This window comes from Ptychodera flava, chromosome 17 (assembly GCF_041260155.1).
Source record: "Ptychodera flava strain L36383 chromosome 17, AS_Pfla_20210202, whole genome shotgun sequence".
NCBI lineage: Eukaryota > Metazoa > Hemichordata > Enteropneusta > Ptychoderidae > Ptychodera > Ptychodera flava.
The window spans coordinates 5,907,501-5,930,050 of NC_091944.1; the positions used below are offsets into that span (position 1 = coordinate 5,907,501).

Consider the following 22,550-nt stretch of genomic DNA (forward strand, 5'->3'; position numbering starts at 1 on the left):
GTCCGTTGATGTAAGACAAACAGATTGATATTGCAACATCGCTGCATTACAACATTTCTGTGAAGGAAGAATGCCCCCCCCCAAAAAAAAAATGCCAGAATTCACAAGGGAAAAAAATCCAGTGGAACATGTAAAAAAAACAATAATGTCCCCAATCTTTCAGACCCCCAAGGATAACAAATGGTCCACCCCTAAATGCTTCGAGTAACAGGGAGGGTCACTGATTTTCATGTACGGATAAGGGGATGTTCACTAATTTTGTGTGCAAGAAATTGAAGGGCCACTATTTTTGATGTAGCGGTGTTTCGAAAAACACCGGCCCACATCCACGCCTCGTAGTTTCTGTCCCTTATTTGTCGCTGACGGCCAGTATAATTAAAATTGACCCGCACTTCTACTTATCAGATTTGGTCGTAGGTTTTAAGACTATTTCACCTTTGGTGAACATTGCCAGCATTAACAGACATATGATTAACAAGCATGGCCATGGAAACCACACATCCTTCAAGCGACATCATGTCCGATATTTTCCCGATGTATAAAACGTGCTTTTCCGAGCATGAATAATACCTCCAGCCTATGGGTAAACGACCATTGCCGAATAATGCCAGAGCAACCGAGTTGTATTTTGAGTATGGCTGCTTGATCGATCTCGACTGTTGATAGGAATGCCGTTGTTGAAAACGTTGTTGTCGCGCAGCATTGTGATCGAGTCTGAAGCAAAGAATTAGGCCAAAAAAAAGAAATGTTTCTGGTCAGGTCTTTCTTTAAAAAATGGTGCGGCGACGCGCATTTTATTTTATTTTATTTTTTTCCCTCAAGGGAGGGAGGAGGGCCAGTTTTATATTTTTTTCAATATAGTCACATATATACTGTTCATGCAGTCACTGATCATGCGCCCCAAAGAATTTTCTCTTTATGTTCAGCCATTTTGGTTTGGTGTCAGCCACGGCCGCCGGCCACAAACAGGAAAAAAAGGGTGACGCGCTGTTGTTCAAGTGACGCGCGCGCTGACCAGAAACATTTCTCTCTTTTTTTTGGCCGCGCCGATGTTGCAAATTTTCAACACGATCTAACACGTGCCGTACTACACCGTTTGACGTTTAGACGTATCGGATGATGCATTGGGTTTTAAGTGTACTTGTGTCTTCAATGTGGCATTTTGTCAGTTGCAAACTGTCAGATATTCAACTTCCTTGCAGAAAATGTATCATCAAGGTCAAAAATCAAGAGTACATGAAGTAGTCCGGCCCAACATAATCCGAACATTTCTTCAAATTCTGGACATCCAGGCTTGCCAGCAAACCCTGACACGTTTGTGCGGAAATTTTAGAACTGGCAGCCTACTATGACGAAGATTGTTTTTTATTGAAGAATATGAATGAATTTCAAACTGACGTATTTTTATTCTGCAAGAACTTATCTTTTGTCTGTACACGGAACTTCGAGGTTTTTTGAACACGTGCTGCACAATCAGGCTATTTGTTCGTTTAGAAATCTAGTAATGAACTGCCTCAGAATCAGTCACAACATTTTTCATTTGGGGTCAAAAGACTTACTTGTTTTCGGGTGTTGTCATGACAAAGAAAGATCCTGTCACTGTCGATCTCTTTACCAGAAACTATTATGTGAAACTTTTATAAGTCCCCGCGGACGAAGTCCGGCGGGGACTTATAGATTGGATCCCGTCCGTCCGTGCGTCCGTCCGTGCGTCCGCGCGTCCGTCCGTCCGTCCGCAGCCGTTTCTCAGACACTGACAAACCAATTTTGTTCAAACTTGGCACAAAGGTATAGGACTATAACCTACAGATGTACATCGATTTATTTTGCGATACGATCCAATATGGCCGCAAGGTAGCCATATTTTTGCGATTTTTCATGTCTTTGAACCATAACTCAAACATCCTTGAACCGATTCTGTTCAAACTTGGCACAAAGGCATAGCACTATGGCCTACATATGCATGTAGAATTATATTGCGATACGATCCAATATGGGCGTGAGGCGGCCATTTTGTTGGCGATTTTTCGTGTCTTTGAACCATTAACTCAATCATCCTTGAACCGATTCTGTTCAAACTTGGCACAAAGGCATAACACTATGGCCTACATATGCATATCGAATTATATTGCGATACGTAATATATGGGCGTGAGACGGCCATTTTGTTTGCGATTTTTTCATGTCTTTGAACCATGACTCAAACATCCTTGAACCGATTTTGTTCAAACATGGCAAAAAGGCAAAACACTATGGCATACATATGCATGTATCAATTAACCTTGTGATATGAGCCAATATGGCAGCAGAACTGCCATTTTGTTGGAATTTGCATGTCTTTGAAGCTTAATTCAAAGGTCATTACACCGATTTTGTCCAAACTTGGCACAAAGATCATGCACTATGGCATACATATACATGTCAATGTACTTTGTGACATATTCCAATATGGGTGCCAGATTGTCATTTTCCCCCAATATCGCTGCCAGATGGTCATTTTTGGATTTCTTCATGTCTTTGAGGCTTAATCATATGCAAATATTTCTTATCCAATGTTGTTGAGACTTGGTACAAAGATAAAGTACTATGGCATACATATGCATGTCTACTAATTTTGTGCTATGATCCATATGGTCAATAGACAGCCATTTGGTTTCAATTTTGGTGTGATTTTTTATGTCTTTGAAACATAAAAATAGGTCACTGTCCTTCGATGGACTGATTTTGTTTAAACGTGATATGGCTGCATTCTTGTGCACATTAATTTGTTTCATTATATGATCCGAAATGGCTGATTACAACAACGTACCCGATCCAATACCATTTCTAAAATTCCACCAAACCATGTGTATAGTATGTGCCATCATGACACTAGAGGCAGTGAGGGCATCGTTATGTGTGATGTAATCAAAAGTTCCTTCAGTGGTCATTACCTGCAGAGATGGGTCAATTTTATTGAACGTTCCTCAGATTACTTAATTATGCAAGTCACAGGCCTGATGCACCCGTTGCATCAATGTCATTCCACAGCTACCTAGACCACAGCTACCTAGACACCAAAGATTATAACAAAATGGACAAGCGGGGACTGTGTCATCAACGATGACTTGTTGATCTTAGCATGGACGCACTGTAGTCTGTAGTACGTCCATGATCTTAGATACGAGTAACCCATGTGTTTTCGTGCCTTGGCTCGTCATTGTCTCTGTCATCGGGATGATGCATTGCTTTTTATGTGATAGCCCTGCGTACGGATGCTGTGTGTTCCCGGTGTTATACGGTCTGTAACCGAGGCCGTCCGCCGGGAACACACAGCATCGTATACGCAAAGCAATGTTTTTGATAGAGTGGCCTGTATGTCTCGTTGTTGTTGTATCATTTTACATCGCGTTGGTAACTGTTTGTTCCGTATCCCGGCGTATCGTTGTTCCGCAATTAGAGAATAAACATCGTCGGAGTATGGGGATTAGGAAAAGTCTTCGCCAAATAAACTGAGTTTATCGAAATTGACAAGGACTCTGCTTCATCAATATCCAATAGTACGCATTCAAATGAGAGGCGGAGACCAGTGACAAAACAGTGGGTTTCAAAACTATGGCTTTAAGGAAGGCTTCGGAACAGTTATCCAAAAATACTAGTGTAAACTTTTTTGTAATGTTCGTTCTTTCATTTTGGTCCTTGTTTCTTTAGTTATTTACTTTCTTCTCATGAGTTATAGTTCTCAGCGCACCAAGATAGTTTACATTTTTGTCTGTAAGGTATTCTTTTTAGCTTAGTTTTTATTTTTCTGGCGCTTTCAAAGTTCGAACAGTTGGTTGTGTCCTGTCGGCATTGGTTGGTTTTTTTAGTGACCGCGGTTGGTTGATTCCCTTTCAGTAATTCTGTTCAGTGATCTCGTCGTTTTGAAAGTTTTCTCACAGCGATTACATACGAACGCAAGTTTGAAATGACAATATAATAAAAAAATTGAAATTTCAGAAAACGCATACTCAGAAATTTCATTCTTTCATAATTGCAACCCACTTGTATAAGTGTTACATTTACGTAGCCCATTCCATGTATGTAGTAGGCTCGAACATTTGCTATGTGTTGCATTGTCGTAGGTATGCGATTTGAAACATAATAATTGTTTTAAAATGAATGAGCCTTTAAAATCAAAAAGAAGACAGAAAACCTGTTCTTGTTTATCCTATTACTCGAAAATATAATCATATTTTAACAAACCTAACACTCTAAATTTCAAACTTACGGATCCCACCCGCGTCAAGATTAGTGTAGTTTCCGTCTCCAAGGTGTCCTTTATCGGGGAATTACTTGATGTCAATCGGTATTTTCGGAGTAGACATCCTCAAATTCATAAAGTTGAGCTGACTTCCGCGAGAACTTGTTCGTCGGAAAAATATCATTTATCGGGAATTGCTCGATGAGAATATTTGTATTTTCTATACGGAAAGCTGAGGTGACTTCAGGAACTCGCTCGTCGGCAAATTAGCTGGCTTGGCAATAGTAGCTTTCGAGCTTCAGGGAAATATCTCGCTGGTGACGAGAGATGACGGACCATCCCAAATCAGTCTTCACACCGGGTTTGGTATCTCCACCAACGGTCAATCAACACAATGTCGTAACATTGAATGATGGTGGAACTAGCGACGATTGATGATGTAGAACTTGTTATTGAATACGGAACCATGCCAAGGCCTCACGGCCCAGCTACTGATACACTAGTCAATGAGTCTGCCTGTGAGTGTCTGGCTGAGTGATTGAGTCCTTCTCCCTTGCCTGAGTTATTCCTAGTTAGTCATGTTAGTGTGTGTGTCCATTTAGACAGTATCTTGGGCATGTCGGATACCAACTCCATGACAATAAGATTACTTGATTTCTACCGACGTTCATCCGACGTTGGTACAAATGATCACTTGCCCGTGCATAGCATTCTACAATTCTATTCCATGCTATTAATAAATTAAAATGTTAATAACAGCTGAATATTACATACAAGTTGTTGAAATTCAACGGAACATAGGGGTATAGTACACATAATACCTCCATGAGAGAGATAGGTTACTGGCTGAATTTTTAAATGTGTAAACCAGTAAGACAATGTTGTTGAAACACTGCTGGTATTTAATGACGCCAGTATTATAAAGTCCAATTCGAGAAGAATTGCGCGAGATTTATCGTCTTCAAAAAAGATAACGTATCGTGAGGGTGAATAATTAATTCTTTTGCGCCAATTTGGAAGACTATGACAAAGGTTTCAGGTGGAAAATGCTCGAGTAATTTCTTACAGATTTATTTGTAACCTTTTGTTTGGTTACTTGAATTATCATGAAGAAAAACCCACACACGCTCACCCCTTCTCCAATTTTCGGAAAAATAAATCTCTAGAATAGGTTACTTCCCCAATTTCAAAAAGAAAAAAAACTTCTAGTCTCGGTTAAACGTCGTAACACGCTACACCATAGCTGTCTCTCTGGCGAGTAAAAAGTGACCATCTTACAGCCCATTACACCTCGCTACACTTCGTTACGTTCGCTACACCCCCTTCTCCAATTTTCACAAAATTTTACTCCTAGACTTGGTTACACTTCGCTACATGTTCTTAACTACGCTACAGGATTGGTGTCTCTCTGGCGAGTAAAAAGTGACCATCTTACAGCCCCTTACACCTCGCTACACTTCGTTACGTTCGCTACACCCCCTTCTCCAATTTTCACAAAAATTTTACTTCTAGACTTGGTTACACTTCGCTACGCGTTCTTAACTACGCTACAAGATTGGTGTCTCTCTGGCGAGTAAAAAGTGACCATCTTACAGCCCCTTACACCTCGCTACACCCCCTTCTCCAATTTTCACAAAATTTTACTCCTACACTTGGTTACACTTCGCTACACGTTCTTAATTAACTACGCTACAGGATTGGTGTCTCTCTGGCGAGTAAAAAGTGACCATCTTACAGCCCCTTACACCTCGCTACACTTCGTTACGTTCGCTACACCCCCTTCTCCAATTTTCTCAAAATTTTACTTCTAGACTTGGTTACACTTCGCTACACGTGCTTAACTACGCTACAGGATTGGTGTCTCTCTGGCGAGTAAAAAGTGACCATCTTACAGCCCCTTACACCTCGCTACACTTCGTTACGTTCGCTACACCCCCTTCTCCAATTTTCACAAAATTTTACTCCTAGACTTGGTTACACTTCGCTACACGTGCTTAACTACGCTACAGGATTGGTGTCTCTCTGGCGAGTAAAAAGTGACCATCTTACAGCCCCTTACACCTCGCTACACTTCGTTACGTTCGCTACACCCCCTTCTCCAATTGATCTGCAGAAATTGATGTTATTATTTTCTGTGGATCGAGCTGTGTATTGCCTAATCCGTACATGATTGTTGGGACAGTTAGTGTTACGCTTCAAATGTATATGACGATGGATACCCAAAAAGGTATTCTCGTATATGTAAGCTTTCGACTTAAACCTGCAGAGCAGGAATAAGTAAGAGTCATAGTTAGTAAAGGGAAAGCAACTCCACACATCGTTCATATATTAGTGATTTGCGTTAATGTATAGTAGTGTGTATTTTTTTGTTTCACTGTCTTGTGTATAGAACCGATTAGGCACGGCGAGACACAGCTGTAATCTGCGTGTCAGTGCAGTCTGTACTCCAGAGTGGAGAGACTGCGTACGACACTGCGATCCTTTAACGCTATGTTTCGAAAGTTTGCCAGACTTTCTTCATCAGTCGCCTCAAGTTCATCTTCAGTGGATAAAATGTGTGGTATATTTGCAGATTGTATGTATTCCTATGTTGTCGTACTGGAAGTTTGTTCTTTCATTCTGGAAGCTAGGATATCTCATTTTGTTCTACTATGTTCAAGGTCGTGTTCGTATTGTGTTAACTGGATTGAGAGAAAGATATTATGTGATCGTCAACCTGTTTAATGTTGTGCGTTTCTGTCAAAATGCAGGAATTGTTTCTGTGTTTATAAGTTGTCTGTTGTAATCTTTGTATGAAGTTGGTGGTTGACGAGTTTTTTTGACGCTTCCTCATTAGTGTGTAGAATTTCATTCATCTTCCTTTATCTAACGGTTTGATTGGTATCTCACCGTTTTCTGATAGTGTTCTTGATCACATGCCTTAGACATAGACTGTATTTTATCCTGTGTTTTGGAAGGTGAAATTCAGATGAATTTGAGGCTGCTATGTGTATTGATTTTCATTTTGGTTTGTGCTCTTGTAATGCGACATTTTTGTTGACGTAATATGTTTATTTTGTTCTCTATTTCTGTGCCCTCTTATGATGTTGACCCCTTCTATTTATTTTGTAATTTTATGTGTAATTTTAGTGTACATTTTTAGTGTCGAGGCATGGCACAGTATTGATATGGTAACTCTCCCTTTTGAATATGTGTTGGCCTTTAAAAAGGCCGTTTAGTATTGTGATCCTTGTTTGGCCCATGCTGTATCCAGTTATGTACGTTGTTCACAAAATATAGCGTCAAAGAATCGTAGTGTCTTACACAGTCTCTCCACTCTAGAGTACAGACTGCACTGACACGCAGATTACAGCCGCTGTGTCTCTCCGTGCCTAATCGGCTCTATACACAAGACAGTAAACAGAAAATACACAATACTATACATTAAACGCAAAACCACCAATATATGAACGATGTGTGGAGTTGCTTTCCCTTTACTAACTTTCTATTCAGGAAATATCACATGGACTATCAAAGTTTTGGCCATAAAATCAGCTTCTGTCAAAAGTGACCCTCCCCCAAGATAGGTTTATAAAAACTGACCCTCCCCGTGGAACTGTTTTCCAAAAAGTGACCTCCCCCAATTCCCCTGGCCCACCCTGCCTGTAATTACTGAAGGCTCCCTTAGGCCAGCTGCCTCACACCATTCGCGGAAACTTTGTGCTTTGTCTGCCATTGTTGCTATTCGTTGGCGGGAACAATAGCTTTGTTGACAAGGCTTATCCACATTTGGACGCTCTGAGGTCAAAGCCAAAAATTTCTGATTAACTTTAGGTGGCCTCGTCCGGAGACCGTCCCACTCACAGCCTCGAACCCGGACCATTTAAACTACAATAAAACAAGTATTATTGTTCACGATAACAACGGCAAAATATTATGATTGGCTGACATACAATGGAACATGGCAGCAGAACACAGAATACCTTCATGACAAAGGTAAGCTAGTTACTGGGTGAGTTTGTAATGTGCAAACGGGTAAGACCAGTTGCCGATACCGTGCTGGTATTTCGTGGTGCCAGTATTGTTATAATCCTTATCACATGAACTGGCTCGAATTCCCACCTGTGTGACGTAGAACAGGACGGATAAGAAATCCGAATTACCCCTGTTGTACGTCATCAACCGAAACTTTTTTCTTGCATGGTACCGTTCATACATGCGGTCGCGACGTGAACATAGACCGATTTGTCGTGATCGATGCTGTGCTCTCGTGACACTTTTTCAAAAAAGGTGACCGGATAAATCCACACATGGCAACATAGAAGGCATGTCCAGCGAAATTTCGAGTCGCTAAAACTATAGCTGTTCCCGAGAATTGAATGGGGATACCGCCGATCCAGTCGAGTCGCCTCGTAAGGCTCAATGTGGACGTCGTACCTGGCGATTCCGGTTGACGATAAACCTGAAATCTTCACCTCAACGGAAGTTCAACTGAATAAATGAGTACAGTGTAATCTCATGAATCTTCGGGAAAGCGACATACAGGCACAAGCATAAAGTCATTCGACTAACAACGATAAATTTCCTTCATCACACAAAAAATTCCGTAAATTCTTGCTCGGAATCAAACCTGCAGCGCGGCGTAAGGCTGTAGCGCTAGCGAAGACATCAACTGTTGAGCTGTATATGCAAGGCAGCGCTGTCGAATTCGATGTACACAACATTCGAAAGTTGACTCAGACAACACTCAAAGCAGAGTTTCCGTCAAGTAAAATTAGGATGTATTTACGGGTGAGATATATGTCACTGCAAACATCAAAGTCCTTAAGACGAAAACATTGACGACCGAGATCGGGATTAACGAGTTGACACCGGCATGGCAGAGACCGGCACGGCAGGACCGGTGACGGCAGTGTTGTGGGCATAAAGTACATGCAATGAGGTACACTCTGTGTGTCATCGAACGGAATCTTTCGCGCTCGCCACGGTCGTAAACTTGTGTGATATTTTGAAAAGCCACGGAATCTCTGAGAATGAGAATTACTGTTTCGATCGTGTCGTTGCATTTACTTCATAAATCTATTTGTAAATATTCTGAATAACTCTGAATACTATGGCTATCCGTCGCTAGCACGATGAAAGTTATGTCCACCGTACCGATGGCCGACTTGCCTTGGCATCGGTACAGCGCGAGACAATGATTGACAGGTTCACGTGACAGAATCCGTATGTCTGGTTGGTGGAGATACCATTTGATGTAGCAAATTTCAGCTTGATGGGATTTATGAATGAAAGTATCTCCTGGGTGACGGACCGCTTTACTCTTTAAATGAAAGTAATCCGCGTAAGTAAAACACAAATCGCGACGAAATTCATGCAATTTGTTACGATAATTTTGATCCATTCACGTCAAAGAAAAATAAGAAGACTGTTCATGTGATAAATATATAATCCCATGGTATTTTTCTCTGCTCGACGTCATCGTATACTCGTGTTTTTCGCGGAGCCGCACAACTTCTCGCCTTCGGCTCGAAGTTGTACGGCTCCGCGGAAAACACTCGTTTACGATGACGTCAAACAGAGAAAAATACCATGGGATTATATATAAAAATCGACTGGAAATTCAGCTTGATTTACCGCTTCCAAGGACGCTAATGTATCGTGAGAGTGAAATACTAATTTCACAGCCTGTGTGATAAAATCTCGTGATCAATCGCGTCGAAGGCAACAGATGAATCGTGATTAAAACCTACATTCATTTGAGCTGTGAGCTGTGACCACTTCTTTTGCAAATTGTGCGAGATGGTATTTGGCGTTGTTTCTGTTGTGGCAAGTTGTGTTGGTGGTAACCTCTGTGTACTTGTGATTTCACTATCCTTCGGTTCATCGTCCTCACTCAGATGATTGTAACCTTTGGAGTTGGTATATCTAAGGCTAATCAGGGATTGTTGATATCTAACATTGATCTTTCTTGTTCTACTGCTACGGCGGCATTATAATGAAGCGGGCATACAATTGTTGGCCTGCGTGATTTACTGGTCTGCAATATTTGATCACGTGAGGAGGTGCAGCGGGAAAGATGTATGACTTCAGAGAATGAAATTATGCAGCGAATCATTTTTATCTCCAAGAATATTTTTTAACACTGAAATTTTTGCAATAAAAATACAATGAAAATGCTTCATTCCTGCCTTAAGGCAAGTAACCCTAGCAAGCAGTACCAGGATGAGTGAACAGCTCTATAGAGCTAGGGATGCAGGTAGGGCAGAAAGCAACAGCGGTAGTTTCGTTGCAGCAGGCCAAAGACGTAGGTTAAAACTGGGAGAGCAGCGATGCAGAGACACCAAAACAACAAAAGTAACACCACCGAGAAATGTACAAGATGAAGACGACGACAGAAGACATGCAGCGACGGGTTAAAAACAGCCCCGACGAAAAAGAAATCGAGGTTAAAACAAGACTCGGTAAAAACTCGGTTAAAGTGGGAGCCATAGACTCCCATGTATAGCGGATGGAAATTTCAGTGAGATTCCAAAATCAGATTTCTTGTACACATAACATGCACGTTTAACCATCATATTCTAATCAAGTACAATAGTTTAATTATTCAACGTCTGAATATGAACAAGTATAGCAAGTTTTCATTGGAAAAAAAATATTCGCAATTTTATCATAGAGTCTCAATGTTTAGTAAATGATGATTTTTGGTGAAATTTTAGAGTCGAATTTTTTGTCCACATACCAGTTGTAACAACCTTATTCCAATTAAGTACATTTATGTCAATTATCAAATATCTATAAATGCATAGATACAGTATTGTATTGAAAACGTATTACATAGTTTTCTCATAGATTACCATGTCTAATAAATCAACATTATCGACAGCTGATTATCAATTAAATCCAAATATCAAAACTTTGTACACGCGTGCTTGCGCAATAATATTGTGATCTACCTGTAATTTCTGTCCAATCCCTTTGAGCGGTAATTTCAAAATTATAGCAAGTCAGAAGGGGACATTTGAATATTAACACCTTGTGAGTTTGTCAGGAGGGTCATTTTAAATATCTGAGAATCATTTTTTGGATTCTATCGCCCCGGGGGTGTTTGTGTTTGCAGCTTTACTCAAGCAATGTGGGGGGGGGGAATCATGAAATATTTGTCATCTTAAAAAGGGGGCCATCAACTTTTTGGTGCAATAAGGAGGGGGTTCACCTATTTTCACTGATACACAGGAAGAATTTGCGCCCACCCCGGCCATAATAAATGAACGCTCTCTTACTCTATTTCTGGTGCTGGCAGTGGCCTTCGACCCATCAGCGACAGCCTCAATCTGCAAAGTCCCTGTCTGCGGAACGCATATTTCACGTATATGAAAGTCGATGATTGGTCAAAGGCCACTCGAAATTTGTGAATAAATGTAACGCTTACATATCTATATCCACTCGTATCGCTTGCGGCCCTTTGTTTACACATGTGAATGATTAAAAGGAAGGGATCATCGGAACTCTTCAAAGGTTGCCAGTGACCCATACGATCGATGTGAACATTCAGACGTACGTTGGCGATTGATGAAAGTTAAAACAAATACCATAAGACGTAAATGTTGAAGATATGTTGACGTTATGGAATTAGATATCATGCATGAAATACAAAGTTTGTAAGCAAGAAAGTCGCACACGCGCAGTTCTGACGACCCTATGCCTCCCTTTAATTGGGTCAGCTACATTCCTTAACATACGCTTAAATTAAATGACCCTCGTTTTGCCACACGACCTTTGACACAAGTGCAATATGATAAGATATGTGAAATTGAGTCAAGTGGCACTCGAAATAAGGGAATGTTGACTCAATGCAGTCCCATGCCAATGAGAACCAATTCTCACCGTGTTTTAAGAGCAATAGAATTAGATTGTGCAGGATTAATGCGGTGCACCCATATAATCAACATTTTAGTTATGCGACTCACTTAGGCGAATCACGCCCAATAACATCACTTCTCGAAGTATAACTATTGTAACGATAAGTGAAATTAGTTTGAGATCATCCTGAAATATTGCAAAAATAGTTGGTCCCATAGTGAGAAATATCAATACGATTTTATACACTTGAATTTAACAAGGTGCATCTTTCAATACTGCCATCATATAGATAACAAAATCTAAGTTCTTCATTCTATGTAACCTATACCAACGTAGACCGTCCTTCTGGTATTATGAATACGTGCAGTTTTATCGACACTGGCATTAATCAATGACAAGCTGAAAACATGTTTTAAGCTGAAAGGTAAGCAAAGTTTCATACAATCGTATAATTCATGAAGCCCTACTTTGATTCGATCAGACATACACAATCAAGCGTTGGCAAGGTGCTCCTGTTGACTTTACGACATAGGACAAGGGCATATCTACGCCATGCATAAGGCGCATGCGTGTAGTAAAGAGTCTTATTTATGTTGGATGATAATGCTAATATTATATTGTTGCTTATAGTAATCGCTTGTAAATTCAATAAGCATATAAATTTTACAAAAACGGACTTGCATATTCTATCAAAATAACCAAAGTTATGCCTGGACTGTGGCGGAGTATCTTGCGTTCAGCGGCACATCCCAAACGGTGGGCCTAAGAAATGGATAAGAAATGTGTTCGCCAACAGTTATCCAATTGTACCGCAGCAAATACGATCACATGCCATATCACAACGAATCACAAAACACCTCCCATACTTCCCTTGTAAAGCATAAAACGACGACATAGATGGAATTCGGGTGAACAACGCCAATGTCGCATCGTGTGACAGACGTTTTTAGAAGTTTAAATTCTTACTTACAGACAGCGCTTTCCGGAAATTCCGTACAATCACCAGGAAACTATTAAGAGGTAATCGATTGCAATTAGTCTGGTAAGAAACGTTTATTTGGTATACAGTATTCGGTGATTTGCTATTTGTACGGTTTGCTATACATTTATCGCAAGGAGAAATATTTCTAATTTAGAGGGACGATTAGGTAAGGATTGCGGCGATTACCGCTACTCCTTTAGTCCTTGGTAGCAGTTTGTCTTATGTCAATGAATATCAAAACCGGCCTTCAATTGAAAAGAGGAGATGTGTTGTTACTCCGTTCAAACTTACGTGCACCCGAATTGAAACATTCTTGGTGGCTGTTTTGACGTTATTGGTACACCAGTGCTAATATTTGAATAATATTGATGTTCAAGGGTATCTCGGCTCGCTTTTGAGGATCACCTTAACATATTTGAGAACTTTTTAGTCTCAAAGGTGCACTATTTTTGATATACAAACTGTGACCTCTTCCTAGACGTGCATGTGTGGGCAGCCTCATACCTTTTGACATCAGACAGCCTTTCGCCGATCGATCGTTTGCAAGATCATGAACTATACCAAGCTTAGACAAGGTCATTCAATTACCTCAGGGCTTTACCCTTTTGATAATTATATTATTTTTCTTTGTCTAGTATGTAAAGAATCAAAACTCTCGCTCCTTACTTTGCAGAAACTTATGGTTGATGAAACAGGTTTATGTCGATAAATATAACAATAGGGTAATAAAACTCTTTTTTCACCAAATCTGTCAAAATTACAAGGAGGTTATCACGTCTCTTAGAAACTCCCACCAGGTTAGTGTTTAACATTGTTGGTACAAGTGACAGTTTGATAATTTACAACTCCGGGTATTATGCTTCCACCTTGCCCTCTTAAAGTTATTTGAATTTTTGCCAAAATACATTGACCATGAAGTCTATATATTATTAGGTCAGCCTATCATTGGACGGAAATACTCTTTTTTAAAATACAAATCTTTAAAAAGACTATACTGATATAAGCAGCCTGGTTTTTAAATGACCCTCGTTTTGCCACACGACCTTTGACACAAGTGCAATATGCTAAGATATGTGAAATTGAGTCAAGTGGCACTCGAAATAAGGGAGTGTTGACTTAATAATAAAATAATAAATAAATGCAGTCCAATGTCAATGAGAACCAATTCTCACTGTGTTTTAAGAGCAATAAAATTAGATTTGTGCAGGATTAATGCGGTGCACCCGTATAATCAACATTTTAGTTATGCGACTCACTTAGGCGAATCACGCCCCATAACATCACTTCTCGAAGAATAACTATTGTAACGATAAGTGAAATTAGTTTGAGATCATCCTGAAATATTGCAAAAATAGTTGGTCCCATAGTGAGAAATATCTATCACAGGCATTTGCTTTAGGCCTTACAATACGATTTTATACATTTGAATTTAATAAGGAGCATCTTTCAATACTGCCATTATATAGATAACAAAATCTAAGTTCTTGATTCTATGTAACCTATACCAACGTAGACCGTCCTTCTGGTATTATGAATACGTGCAGTTTTATCGACACTGGTATTAATCAATGACAAGCTGAAAACATGTTTTAAGCTGAAAAGTAAGCAAAGTTTCATACAATCGTATAATTCATGAAGCCCTACTTTGATTCGATCAGACATACAAATCGAACAATCAAGCGTTGGCAAGGTGCTCCTGTTGACTTTACGACATAGGACAAGGGCATATCTACGCCATGCATAAGGCGCATGCGTGTAGTAAAGAGTCTTATTTATGTTGGATGATAATGCTAATATTATATTGTTGCTTATAGTAATCGCTTGTAAATTCAATAAGCATATAAATTTTACAAAAACGGACTTACATATTCTATCAAAGTAACCAAAGTTATGCCTGGACTGTGGCGGAGTATCTTGCGTTCAGCGGCACATCCCAAACGGTGGGCCTAAGAAATAGATAAGAAATGTGTTCGCCAACAGTTATCCAATTGTACCGCAGCAAATACGATCACATGCCATATCGCAACGAATCACAAAACACCTCCCATACTTCCCTTGTAAAGCATAAAACGACGACATAGATGGAATTCGGGTGAACAACGTCAATGTCGCATCGTGTGACAGACGTTTTTAGAAGTTTAAATTCTTACTTACAGACAGCGCTTTCCGGAAATTCCGTACAATCACCAGGAAACTATTAAGAGGTAATCGATTGCAATTAGTCTGGTAAGAAACGTTTATTTGGTATACAGTATTCGGTGATTTGCTTTTTGTACGGTTTGCTTTACATTTATCGCAAGGAGAAATATTTCTAATTTAGAGGGACGATTAGGTAAGGATTGTGGCAATTGCCACTACTCCTTTAGTCCTTGGTAGCAGTTTGTCTTATGTCAATGAATATCAAAAACCGGCCTTCAATTGAAAAGGGGAGATGTGTTGTTACTCCGTTCAAACTTACGTGCACGTGCACCCGAATTGAAACATTCTTGGTGGCTGTTTTGACGTTATTGGTACACCAGTGCTAATATTTGAATAATATTGATGTTCAAGGGTATCTCGGCTCGCTTTTGAGGATCACCTTAACATATTTGAGAACTTTTTAGTCTCAAAGGTGCACTATTTTGATATACAAACTGTGACCTCTTCCTAGACGTGCATGTGTGGGCAGCCTTATACCTTTTGACATCAGACAGCCTTTCGCCGATCGATCGTTTGCAAGATCATGAACTATACCAAGCTTAGACAAGGTCATTCAATTACCTCAGGGCTTTACCCTTTTGATAATTATGTTATTTTCTTTGTCTAGTATGTAAAGAATCAAAACTCTCGCTCCTTACTTTGCAGAAACTTATGGTTGATGAAACAGGTTTATGTCGATAAATATAACAATAGGGTAATGAAACTCTTTTTTCACCAAATCTGTCAAAATTACAAGGAGGTTATCACGTCTCTTAGAAACTCCCACCAGGTTTAGTGTTTAACATTGTTGGTACAAGTGACAGTTTGATAATTTACAACTCCGGGTATTATGCTTCCACCTTGCCCTCTTAAAGTTATTTGAATTTTGCCAAAATACATTGACCATGAAGTCTATATATTATTAGGTCAGCCTATCATTGGACGGAAATACTCTTTTTTAAAATACAAATCTTTAAAAAGACTATACTGATAGAAGCAGCCTGTTTTAAATGACCCTCGTTTTGCCACACGACCTTTGACACAAGTGCAATATGCTAAGATATGTGAAATTGAGTCAAGTGGCACTCGAAATAAGGGAGTGTTGACTCAATAATAAAATAATAAATAAATGCAGTCCAATGTCAATGAGAACCAATTCTCACTGTGTTTTAAGAGCAATAAAATTAGATTTGTGCAGGATTAATGCGGTGCACCCGTATAATCAACATTTTAGTTATGCGACTCACTTAGGCGAATCACGCCCCATAACATCACTTCTCGAAGAATAACTATTGTAACGATAAGTGAAATTAGTTTGAGATCATCCTGAAATATTGCAAAAATAGTTGGTCCCATAGTGAGAAATATCTATCACAGGCATTTGCTTTAGGGCCTTACAATACGATTTTATACATTTGAATTTAATAAGGAGCATCTTTCAATACTGCCATCATATAGATAACAAAATCTAAGTTCTTGATTCTATGTAACCTATACCAACGTAGACCGTCCTTCTGGTATTATGAATACGTGCAGTTTTATCGACACTGGTATTAATCAATGACAAGCTGAAAACATGTTTTAAGCTGAAAAAGTAAGCAAAGTTTCATACAATCGTATAATTCATGAAGCCCTACTTTGATTCGATCAGACATACAAATCGAACAATCAAGCGTTGGCAAGGTGCTCCTGTTGACTTTACGACATAGGACAAGGGCATATCTACGCCATGCATAAGGCGCATGCGTGTAGTAAAGAGTCTTATTTATGTTGGATGATAATGCTAATATTATATTGTTGCTTATAGTAATCGCTTGTAAATTCAATAAGCATATAAATTTTACAAAAACGGACTTGCATATTCTATCAAAGTAACCAAAGTTATGCCTGGACTGCGGTGGAGTATCTTGCGTTCAGCGGCACATCCCAAACGGTGGGCCTAAGAAATAGATAAGAAATGTGTTCGCCAACAGTTATCCAATTGTACCGCAGCAAATACGATCACATGCCATATCACAACGAATCACAAAACACCTCCCATACTTCCCTTTTAAAGCATAAAACGACGACATAGATGGAATTCGGGTGAACAACGCCAATGTCGCATCGTGTGACAGACGTTTTTAGAAGTTTAAATTTTTACTTACAGATAGCGTACAATCACAGGAAACTATTAAGAGGTAATCGATTGCAATTAGTCTGGTAAGAAACGTTTAATTGGTATACAGTATTCGGTGATTTGCTTTTTGTACGGATTGCTTTACATTTATCGCAAGGAGAAATATTTCTAATTTAGAGGGACGATTAGGTAAGGATTGCGGCGATTACCGCTACTCCTTTAGTCCTTGGTAGCAGTTTGTCTTATGTCAATGAATATCAAAAACCGGCCTTCAATTGAAAAGGGAGATGTGTTGTTACTCCGTTCAAACTTACGTGCACCCGAATTGAAACATTCTTGGTGGCTGTTTGACGTTATTGGTACACAGTGCTAATATTTGAATAATATTGATGTTCAAGGGTATCTCGGCTTGCTTTTGAGGACCAACTTAAGATATTTGAGAACTTTTTAGTCTCAAAGGTGCACTATTTTTGATATACAAACTGTGACCTCTTCCTAAACGTGCATGTATAGGCAGACTTATACCTTTTGACATCAGGCAGCCTTTCGCCGATCGATCGTTTGCAAGATCATGAACTATACCAAGCTTAGACAAGGTCATTCAGTTATCTCAGGGCTTTACCCTTTTGATAATTATATTATTTTTCTTTGTCTAGTATGTAAAGAATCAAAACTCTCGCTCCTCACTTTACAGAAACTTATGGTTGATGAAACAGGTTTATGTCGATAATATAACAATAGGGTAATAAAACTCTTTTTTTTTCCACCAAAGCTGTCAAAATTACAAGGAGGTTATCACGTCTCTTAGAAACACCCACCAGGTTTAGTGTTTAACATTGTTGGTACAAGTGACAGTTTGATAATTTACAACTCCGGGTATTATGCTTCCACCTTGCCCTCTTAAAGTTATTTGAATTTTTGCCAAAATACATTGACCATGAAGTCTATATATTATTAGGTCAGCCTAACATTGGACGGAAATACTCTTTTTTAAAATACAAATCTTTAGAAAGACTATACTGATATAAGCAGTCTGGTTTTTTTTTTTGTAAATCGCCGAAGTCTGTAATCTGATCAATCAATCAATGACATTTTTTGACCAGACAATTCAATTAAAAATCATTTCATGATTACTTTCTATTCGAGAATTGAATTTTTGTCTGGGTGAAGTCAGTATGTAATTTTGGTCCCTGCAATAAATCTACTAAACACAACTCAGATCTGTCTTCCAACTCTAGCGCCATCAGTTCAAGGGACAAATTTTTAGCTCATTGTGATATCAAGAAAACATGGAATAGTGTAACAAAGTGACTCATTGTACAAAATAGAGATGGAACATAGTACAAAAGTGTCAAAAATGACCGCATTGCCGAATGCAAACTGACTATCTCGTTTGTTACCTCTCGATAAATGTATTTTACTATTCCGACAAGCTTTTCTCTAACAAAGAGACATTGCCACACAGTGTTACGGGAAATTAAAACCACACACCTAATTAAGATCTCATTACAGAAGGTTGAGGGAGGTGGCAAGTCATGTTCAGCCATGACAGTTGTTTACTTAGGGAGCTTTGATTAATTACAAGGGGTGGGCCAGGGAAGTTTCGTGCACACCTATACTGTAAAATGTGACCCTCCCCAGATCCTCCTTTCCTACATTCTAAAACTTGACCCTCCCGCCACAACCATTGCAGTAGTCTCTCCAGGAATAACTGAAACAGTATCAGCTAATTTACATAACAATTGGTCTAATTGTTATGTCAGCTAGGAACAGAAATTACAGGGGGGAAGGCTTGCGTTTTGGGAGGGAAGGTTGCAAACTATCAAGCAAGCATTTTTGAAGGGACATGACATTCAATATTTTTGCGGAAGGGTCACCGTATTCTGTGCAACTAGTGTTTCATCCAAAAATATCAAATCATAATACATGGAGTCTATCAGACAACTACTGACAATTTTCCCCCACAAAGCAAGTTATATCAGTACATTTATATATGTTTGATAATATATTTCAATGTACTTTGTTTAAAGTGGGAAATAAAAGGACCTGTGTAGGAGAAATTAGATTTTCGTATTTCATCGAAATGTTGATTCACTATATATGGTAGTCTCTGAGAGAACTATGAATTATTTTTTACAAATTAAAAAACAAGCAAATTCTGTGTATTTAGGACGTTTTGCAATTGACCTAAATGTGCTTGATTAGACAAGGTAGTTACAAGTCCATGTGTGTGCAAAAATTGATTTTGGAATTTCACCAAAATATTGATTCACTATACATCGTAGTCTCTGAATAAGTTTTTTCTGTCCCGATTTCCTACTCTATGATTAAAGTGTGAATAAGGTGTTTCCTATTTGGGAAATATTCGGGAAGTATCACATGGACATTCGATGGTTTGGCCGCAAAATAAACTTCTGTTACAAGTGACCCCCAAGATAGTTTTATAAAAAGTGACCCACCCCTTGGACAGTTTTCTAACAAGAGAATCCATCCCCAGGCCCAGTAATTACTGAAGGGTCCCTTAAAGCCATTCTTTTGGTATAAAGGATCCCTAACTTCGTGGGGTTCATTGTTTCGGATGACTGACACATGGAAGCGACGCGAGCAACTCCTCCGAAAAACTGGCATAAATCTTTTCCACACAGATATAATCATCTTTCGCAAATACTTTTGACGTAGAGTTGTGAGCCAAATACTGTCTATTTTACACTTTCATGTGAGTTATTGATGAAAAATTCGTTTCTGTATACAGTCATTATCGGCGACAAGATAGCCGTTAACCATTTCAAACTGCTGTCAATCACAAAGTGACTGGCGTTTTGCTGTTAACACTTGACCACTTACGATACACACAATGCAACAAAATTATCGAATAAATAACATTAAATCCATAAACCAGAAAACTACGATTTAGCTACCGAAGGGTTTTTTCTATACCTTCATGAGAGCAAGCTTGGGAATATGCCCATGAGATGTTCCGTATCTTTCAAAATCCACTAGAATATGGTTCAGTGGATTCTACCGGTATACAGCGGAATCCATAAACAAATTCATTCTATTCAGTGTAGAGACTATAGAGGTAAAATACACAATGGATTCCATAAGTATCTAGTTAAACATCCTAAGAAGTTGATTTTGGGAATACATCTCGTAATCCTCTATGGATATTTCTGGATTCCCTAACCATAATGCATTGCAGATCTGCTAGGGTTTAAGAAGTGCAGGTATAGAAAATACTCCTCTATATCTTTCATGAAATGCGATGAGGCTCGATGTCGTTTTCAATACATTTATTACTAGCTCTACGACAGCTATATACACAATTCAATTGACTGGCCACTAACTACCAACGTGTCGCTGTCTCATGTGTAGTCTTATGTAAAGTAATCTGATACTGATACTGATTAGCATTGTAGTCATGGCACTCATATAACTCAAGACATCTCCCTTTCTTTTGAATTCATTTTGAAAAGTGTTCGTCATCCAATCACAGTGGTCAATGCGGTGTTCTGTCCTTGTCTAATTGTCAATAATTTTCTAATGTCGATTGTCGTCCTATTTGCGCAAAATAGGTTCGCCTAACTAGACTTAGGGGTGGACTATCCGAAGTCAAACAGTTGCCTTCGGAATTATTCTGCACCGCAAAAGGCAATCTGGTTGCTATCTACTGAACAGTATTCATCGTAGAATCAAACAGGCTTCTTAACTTCTCTTCCACTCCGGTTCTAATTACATCTGTGTTGGATTGACCCTAACTAGACATTAAGAAGATCGCCCTCTATCTTCTTACGGCCCTCTGACACAAAGGTCAAGAAATTCCTTGGTAAAATAATTAAAAGGTTACAGATTAAATTGCACCTATGCAGACACATTTTCTTCCACTGTCGTAAAGCAAGTAGACATGTCACGTAGATCTAACAAACACTCCAGCCAAAAGTAGGAAAAAGTAGGCGCAACGATGTAAGTTGATTTCCTTTTATGACTTTCCAATTATTAAGATGACCATTTTTAATACAGTGCTCAGATATTTTTAATAGAATTTAGTTCTTTTCTTCCGTTTACTTTGGACTTGATTTACCTCGACTCTCCGGTATGGACAATGAATGACCTTGTATTTTAATCTCTTTATTTATTACCAACTTTTCACCGCTTCTTGAATAAACCTGTCCTAAACTAAAGCAACTGAGGGTGGTTATTTCTTGGAATGGTTGGCACTTAGCGGACACAAAAGTAACTGGACTCTGACACAGTTAAAAGTCGTTGGAAGTGAAAACCAGTGAACCATTGGACAAGACACTGACTCGAGTGCACAGCTGACACTGGCATATAGGCTATGCAAGGTAGGCCCACTGTATATATCCGATATATATATATATATATAGGGCCGACTACAACTGACTCAAAGAAACCATAATGGATAAAAAGAAAGTCGAAGGAGCTGAACAACCAGCCCACACAGAATCTCAAAATGAAAATCAAGGAGATATTACTAAGGCAGAAAATACCTCAGAACAAACAAAGGAAGGGGCGGTTCTCAGTGGGACGCCACTGCTGAAGGCGGATCTGCTGCCCGAACGGAAGGGCGCCCTCTACAGGACAGAAGAAAGAACGAAAGCAGACTGCTCTATGTTACCTTGGACACTGATTAGGCCCTGTCGAGCATTTGAAACCAAACAAGGGGATTTCTCCTTGACTTTAGGGAAATGTGGGAACCAACAGAAAGCAAAATTGATACAGCAGAGGCACTTTCCAAGGAATATGAAAAAAATTGGAACAAACTTCAGAGACTTTATCAACAAGATAAGACCCCAGAAGGTAAGGAGCAAGCAGAATTAATGGGGATAAGCTTAAGCAGGAACATTGAACAAGCAAATGAATACATGAACGCTGCAAAGACAAGGAGAGCCGAAAATAGCGCCCTCAACCTCAAATCACTATCTAAACGTGGATCCTCCCTAGGCAGCTTGCGTAGTTCAAACAGAACCAGATCGTCAGCATCATCCAGGGCAAACGTATTAAAGGCACAAGGCAAGGCACGCTCTGCAGCAAGAGAGTATATGAGAGTATATGAAGACAATAGCTCACCATCAAGCAAAATTCAAAGTTATCGAAGCTGCAATGAAAGCAGAAAAGGCAAGGATAGTTTACAGAAACCCTCCAGAAAGTACCTGAAGAAAGTTTCATACCAGTACAGACACTTACAACACC

At 39.3% G+C, this 22,550-nt stretch overlaps 2 protein-coding genes across 4 annotated transcripts in view; one reads left to right on the forward strand and one right to left on the reverse strand.

Moving 5' to 3' along the window:
* LOC139115246 (tetratricopeptide repeat protein 38-like) overlaps nucleotides 1-22,550 on the reverse strand; it is a 260,249-nt gene that overhangs the window by 94,105 nt on the left and 143,594 nt on the right. The gene's annotated exons all lie outside the window — the stretch shown is intronic.
* Nucleotides 17,332-22,550, forward strand: part of LOC139115249 (uncharacterized) — an 87,404-nt gene continuing 82,185 nt past the window's right edge. The window contains exon 1 of the mRNA XM_070677226.1: nucleotides 17,332-17,425. The gene's annotated coding sequence lies outside the window, so the exon portion shown is untranslated. The remainder of the gene's footprint in view (nucleotides 17,426-22,550) is intronic.